The sequence below is a fragment of the Nicotiana tabacum genome, chromosome 11 (genome assembly GCF_000715075.1).
Source record: "Nicotiana tabacum cultivar K326 chromosome 11, ASM71507v2, whole genome shotgun sequence".
NCBI lineage: Eukaryota > Viridiplantae > Streptophyta > Magnoliopsida > Solanales > Solanaceae > Nicotiana > Nicotiana tabacum.
The window spans coordinates 56488460-56495943 of NC_134090.1; positions in this window are offsets into that span (position 1 = coordinate 56488460).

The window sequence follows — 7484 nt, forward strand, 5'->3', positions numbered from 1 at the left end:
TCAAACATGTCGAAATACTGACCGTCGTCATTCGATCAAGGTCGAACTCTTCTTTTTGTCGAAGGCTTGTGGCCTTAAAAGAGTGTTATTTCAAACTTGTCAAAATATTAGCCCGTCGTCATTCGATCAAGTCGAACACTTCTTTTTGGCGAAGGCCCTTGGCCTTAAAGGGTGTTATTTCGAACTTGTCGAAATATTAACCCGTCGTCGTTCGATCAAGGTCAAACTGTTCTTTATGACGAAGGCCCTTTGCCTTAAAGGGTGTTATTTTGAACTTTTCGAAATATTAACCCGTCGTCGTTCGATCAAGGTCGAACTCTTCTTTTTGGCGAAGGCCATTGGCCTTAAAGGGTGTTATTTCGAAGTTATCAAAGTACTGACCCATCATCGTTCGATCAAGGTCGTACTCTTCTTTTTGGCGAAGGCCGTTGGCTTTAAAGGGTGTTATTTTGAACTTTTTGAAATATTTACCCGTCGTCGTTTGATCAAGGTTGAAATCTTCACTTTGGCAACGGTCCTTGGCTTTAGTGGGTGTTATCTAAAACTTGCGGAAATATTAGCACGTCGTCGTTCTACCAAGGTCGAAGTCTTCTTTTTTGGTGAAGGCGTTTGGCCTTAAAGAGTGTTATTTCAAACTTGTCAAAATACTGACCCGTCATCGTTCGATCAAGGTCGAACCCGTCATCGTTCGATCAAGGTCGAACCCTTCTTTTTGGCGAATGTCGTTGGCCTTAAAGGGTGTTATTTCGAACTTTTTGAAATATTTACCCGTCGTCGTTTGATCAAGGTCGAAATCTTCACTTTTGCGACGGCCCTTGGCCTTAAAGGGTGTTATTTCGAACTTGTCGAAATATTAGTCAGTCGTCGTTCGATGAAATGGAAGTCTTATTATTGGCAAAGGCGTTTGGCCTTAAAAAGTGTTATTTCGAACTTTTCGAAATACAGACCCGTCATCGTTCGAACAAGGTCAGATTCTTCTTTTTGGCGAAGCCCCTTGGACTTAAAGGGTGTTATTTCGAACTTGTCGAAATATTAACTCGCCGTTGTTCATTCAAGGTCGAAATCTTTCTTTTGGCGAAAGCCCTTGGCTTAAAGGGTGTTATTTTGAACTTTTCAAAATATTAACCCGTCGTCGTTCGATCAAGGTCGAACTCTTCTTTTTGGCGAAGGCCCTTGGCCTTAAAGGGTGTTATTTCGAACTTGTCAAAGTACTAACCCATTATCGTTCGATCATGGTCGAACTCTTCTTTTTGGCGATGTCCCTTGGACTTAAGGGGTGTTATCTCGAACTTGTCGAAATATTAGCCCGTCGTCATTCTATCAAGGTCGAAGTCTTCTTTTTGGCGAAGGCATTTGGCCTGAAAGAGTGTTATTTAGAACTTATCGAAATACTGACCCGTCAGCGTTCGATCAAGGTCAAATTCTTCTTTTTAGCGAAGTCCCTTGGCCTTAAAGGGTGTTATTTTGAACATGACGAAACATTAACCCATCGTCATTCGATAAAGGTCGAAATCATCTTTTTGACGAAGACTCTTGGCCTAAAAGGGTGTTATTTCGAACTTGTCAAAATATTAACCCGTCATCGTTCGATCAAGGTCGAACTCTTCCTTTTGGCGGGTGTTATTTCAAACATGTCAAAATACTGACCCGTCGTCGTTCGATCAAGGTCGAACTCTTCTTTTTGGCGGGTGTTATTTCAAACATGTCAAAATACTGACCCGTCGTCGTTCGATCAAGGTCGAACTCTTCTTTTTGGTGAAGGCCCGTGGACTTAAAGGGTGTTATTTCGAACTTGTCAAAATATTAGCCCGTCTTCATTCGATCAAGTCGAACACTTCTTTTTGGCAAAGGCCCTTGGCCTTAAAGGGTGTTATTTCGAACTTGTCGAAATATAAACCCATCGTCGTTCGATCAAGGTCGAAGTCTTCTTTTTGGCGAAGGCTCTTGGCCTTAAAGGGTGTTAGTTTGAACTTTTCGAAATATTAACCCGTCGTCGTTCGATCAAGGTCGAACTCTTCTTTTTTGGGGAAGGCCCTTGGCCTTAAAGGGTGTTCTTTTGAACTTGTCAAAGTACTGACCCATCGTCGTTCGATCAGGGTCGAACCCTTCTTTTTGGAGAAGGCCGTCGGCCTTAAAGGGTGTTATTTCAAACTTTTTGAAATATTTACCCGTCGTCGTTTGATCAAGGTCGAAATCTTCACTTTGGCGACGGCCCTTGGCCTTAAAGGGTGTTATTTCTAACTTGTCGAAATATTAGTCCGCCGTCGTTCGATCAAGTTGAAGTCTTCTTTTTGGCGAAGGCGTTTGGCCTTAAAGAGTGTTATTTCGAACTTGTCGAAATACTGACCCGTCATCGTTCGACCAATGTCAAATTCTTCTTTTTGGCGAAGCCCCTTGGACTTAGAGGCTGTTATTTCGAACTTGTCGAAATATTAACTCGTCGTTGTTCATTCAAGGTCGAACTTTTCTTTTTGGCGAAAGCCCTTGGCTTAAAGCGTGTTATTTTGAACTTTTCAAAATATTAACCCATAGTCGTTCTATCAAGGTCGAACTCTTATTTTTGGCGAAGGACCTTGGCCTTAAAGGGTGTTATTTCGAACTTGTCAAAGTACTAACCCATCGTCGTTCGATCATGGTCGAACTCTTCCTTTTGGCGATGTCCCTTGGCCTTAAAGGGTGTTATTTTGAACATGACGAAACATTAACCCATCGCCATTCGATCAAGGTCGAAATCATCTTTTTGGCGAAGGCTCTTGGCCTAAAAGGGTGTTATTTTGAACTTGTCAAAATACTGACCCATCGTCGTTCAATCAAGGTAGAACTTTTCTTTTTGGCGAAGGCCCTTGGTCTAAAAGGGTGTTATTTCGAACTTGTCAAAATATTAACCCGTCATCGTTCGATCAAGGTCGAACTCTTCCTTTTGGTGGGTGTTATTTCAAACATGTCAAAATATTGACTCGTCGTCGTTCGATCAAGGTCGAACTCTTCTTTTTGTCGAGTGTTACTTCAAACATGTTGAAATATTGACCCGTCGTCATTCGATCAAGGTCGAACTCTTCTTTTTGGCGAAGGCCCGTGGCCTTAAAGAGTGTTATTTCGAACTTGTCAAAATATTAGCCCGTCGTCATTCGATCAAGTCGAACACTTCTTATTGGAAAAGGCCCTTGGCCTTAAAGGGTGATATTTCGAACTTGTCAAAATATTAACCCGTCGTCGTTCGATCAAGGTCACACTGTTCTTTTTGGCGAAGGCCCTTGGCCTTAAAGGGTGTTAGTTTGAACTTTTTGAAATATTAACCCATCGTCGTTCGATCAAGGTCGAACTCTTCTTTTTGGCGAAGGACCTTGGCCTTAAAGGGTGTTATTTCAAACTTGTCAAAGTACTGACCCATCGTCATTCGATCAAGGTCGAACCCTTCTTTTTGGCGAAGGCCGTTGGCCTTAAAGGGTGTTATTTCAAACTTTTTGAAATATTTACCCGTCGTCGTTTGATCAAGGTCAAAATCTTAACTTTGGCGACGGCCCTTGGCCTTAAAGGGTGTTATTTCGAACTTGTCGAAATATTAGTCCATCGTCGTTCGATCAAGTCGAAGTCTTTTTTTTGGCGAAGGCGTTTGGCCTTAAAGAGTGTTATTTCGAACTTGTCGAAATACTGACCCGTCATCGTTCGAACAAGGTCCAATTCTTCTTTTTGGCGAAGCCCCTTGGCCTTAAAAGGTGTTATTTCGAACTTGTCGAAATATTAACTCGTCGTCATTCATTCAAGGTCGAACTCTTCTTTTTGGCGAAAGCGCTTGGCTTAAAGGCTGTTATTTAAAACTTTTCATAATATTAACCCGTCGTCGTTCGATCAAGGTCGAACTCTTCTTTTTGGCGAAGGCCCTTGGCCTTAAAGGGTGTTATTTCGAACTTGTCAAAGTACTGACCCATTGTCGTTCGATCAAGGTCGAACTCTTCTTTTTGGCAAAGGCCCTTGGCCTTAAAAGGTGTTAATTCGAACTTTTTGAAATATTTATCCGTCGACGTTTAATCAAGGTCGAAATATTCATTTTGGCGACGGCCCTTGGTCTTAATGGGTGTTATCTCGAACTAGTCGAAATATTAGCTCATCGTCGTTCTATCAATGTCAAAGTCTTCTTTTTGGCGAAGGCGTTTAGACTTAAAGAGTCTTATTTTGAACTTGTTAAAATACTAAACCGTCATCATTCGATCAAGGTCGAACTCTTCTTTTTGGAAAAGGCCCTTGGCCTTAAAGGGTGTTATTTCAAAATTGTCGAAATATTAACCCGTCGTCGTTCGATCAAGGTCGAACTCTTCTTTTTGGCGAAGGCCCTTGGCCTGAAAAAATGTTATTTCAAACTTGTCGAAATACTGACCCGTCATCATTCGATCAAGGTCGAACTCTTCTTTTTGGCGAAGGCCCTTGACCTTAAAGGGTGTTATTTCGAACTTTTTGAAATATTTACCCGTCGTCGTTTGATCAAGGTCGAAATATTCATTTTGGCGAAGGCCCTTGGCCTTAAAGGGTGTTATCTCAAACTTGTCGAAATATTAGCCCGTCGTCGTTCTATCAAGGTCGAAGTCTTTTTTTTGGCAAAGGCATTTGGCCTTAAAGAGTGTTATTTTGAACTTGTCGAAATATTGTCCCGTCATCATTCGATCAAGGTCGAATTCTTCTTTTTCGCGAAGGCCCTTGGCCTTAAAGAGTGTTATTTCAAACTTGTCAAAATATTAACCCGTCGTTGTTAGATCAAGGTCGAAATCTTCTTTTTGGTGAGGGCCCTTGGCCTTAAAGGGTGTTATTTCGAACTTGTCGAAATATTAACCCGTCATCGGTCGATCAAGGACAAACTGTTCTATTTGGCGAATGGCCTTAAAGGGTATTATTTCGAACTTGTCAAAATATTAACCCGTCAACGTTCGATCAAGGTCGAACTCTTCCTTTTGGCGGGTGTTATTTCAAACATGTCAAAATACTGACCCGTCATCGTTCGATCAAGGTCGAACTCTTCTTTTTGGCGGGTGTTATTTCAAACATGTCGAAATACTGACCTGTCGTCGTTCGATCAAGGTCGAACTCTTCTTTTTGGTCAAGGCCTGTGGCCTTAAAGGGTGTTATTTCGAACTTGTCAAAATATTAGCCCGTCTTTATTCGATCAAGTCGAACACTTCTTTTTGGCAAAGGCCCTTGGCCTTAAAGGGTGTTATTTCGAACTTGTCGAAATATTAACCCATCGTCGTTCGATCAAGGTCGAAGTCTTCTTCTTGGCGAAGGCCCTTGGCCTAAAAGGGTGTTAGTTTGAACTTTTCAAAATACTGACCCAATCGTCGTTCAATCAAGGTAGAACTTTTCTTTTTGCCGAAGGCCCTTGGTCTAAAAGGGTGTTATTTCGAACTTGTCAAAATATTAACCCGTCATCGTTCGATCAAGGTCGAACTCTTCCTTTTGGCGGGTGTTATTTCAATCATGTCAAAATACTGACCCGTCGTCGTTCGATCAAGGTCGAACTCTTCTTTTTGGCGGGTGTTTTTTCAAACATGTCGAAATACTGACCCGTCGTCGTTCGATCAAGGTTGAACTCTTCTTTTTGGTCAAGGCCCATGGCCTTAAAGGGTGTTATTTCGAACTTGTCAAAATATTAGCCCGTCGTCATTCGATCAAGTCGAACACTTCTTTTTGGCAAATGCCCTTGGCCTTAAAGGGTGTTATTTTGAACTTGTCAAAGTACTGACCCATCGTCGTTCGATCAAGGTCGAACCCTTCTTTTTGGCGAAGGCCGTTGGCCTTAAAGGGTGTTATTTCGAACTTTTTGAAATATTTACCCGTCGTCGTTTGATCAAGGTCGAAATCTTCACTTTGGCGACGGCCCTTGGCTTTAAAAGGTGTTATTTCTAACTTGTCGAAATATTAGTCCGTCGTCGTTCGATCAAGTCGAAGTCTTCTTTTTGGCGAAGGCGTTTGGCCTTAAAGAGTGTTATTTCGAACTTGTCGAAATACTGACCCGTCATCGTTCGACCAAGGTCAAATTTGTTATTTCGAACATGTCGAAATATTAACTCGTCGTTGTTCATTCAAGGTCGAACTCTTCTTTTTGGCGAAAGCCCTTGGCTTAAAGCGTGTTATTTTGAACTTTTCAAAATATTAACCCATAGTCGTTCGATCAAGGTCGAACACTTATTTTTGGCGAAGGCCCTTGGCCTTAAAGGGTGTTATTTCGAACTTGTCAAAGTACTAACCCATCGTCGTTCGATCATGGTCGAACTCTTCTTTTTGGCGATGTCCCTTGGCCTTAATGGGTGTTATCTCAAACTTGTCGAAATATTAGCCCGTCGTCATTCTATCAAGGTCGAAGTCTTCTTTTTGGCGAAGTCGTTTGGCCTTAAAGAGTGTTATTTCAAACTTGTCGAAATACTGACCCGTCAGCGTTCGATCAAGGTCAAATTCTTCTTTTTGGCGAAGTCCCTTGGCCTTAAAGGGTGTTATTTTGAACATGACGAAACATTAACCCATCGCCATTCGATCAAGGTCGAAATCATCTTTTTGGCGAAGGCTCTTGGCCTAAAAGGGTGTTATTTTGAACTTGTCAAAATACTGACCCATCGTCGTTCAATCAAGGTAGAACTTTTCTTTTTGGCGAAGGCCCTTGGTCTAAAAGGGTGTTATTTCGAACTTGTCAAAATATTAACCCGTCATCGTTCGATCAAGGTCGAACTCTTCCTTTTGGTGGGTGTTATTTCAAACATGTCAAAATACTGACTCGTCGTCGTTCGATCAAGGTCGAACTCTTCTTTTTGGCGAGTGTTATTTCAAACATGTTGAAATATTGACCCGTCGTCGTTCGATCAAGGTCGAACTCTTCTTTTTGGCGAAGGCCCGTGGCCTTAAAGAGTTTTATTTTGAACTTGTCAAAATATTAGCTCGTCGTCATTCGATCAAGTCGAACACTTCTTATTGGCAAAGGCCCTTGGCCTTAAAGGGTGTTATTTCGAACTTGTCAAAATATTAACCCGTCGTCGTTCGATCAAGGTCAAACTGTTCTTTTTGGCGAAGGCCCTTGGCCTTAAAGGGTGTTAGTTTGAAATTTTTGAAATATTAACCCATCGTCGTTCGATCAAGGTCGAACTCTTCTTTTTGGAGAAGGACCTTGGCCTTAAAGGGTGTTATTTCAAACTTGTCAAAGTACTGACCCATCGTCATTCGATCAAGGTCGAACCCTTCTTTTTGGCGAAGGTCGTTGGCCTTAAAGGGTGTTATTTCGAACTTTTTGAAATATTTACCCGTCGTCGGTTGATCAAGGTCAAAATCTTAACTTTGGCGACGGCCCTTGGCCTTAAAGGGTGTTATTTCGAACTTGTCGAAATATTAGTCCATCGTCGTTCGATCAAGTCGAAGTCTTCTTTTTGGCGAAGGCGTTTGGCCTTAAAGAGTGTTATTTCAAACTTGTCGAAATACTGACCCGTCATCGTTCGAACAAGGTCCAATTC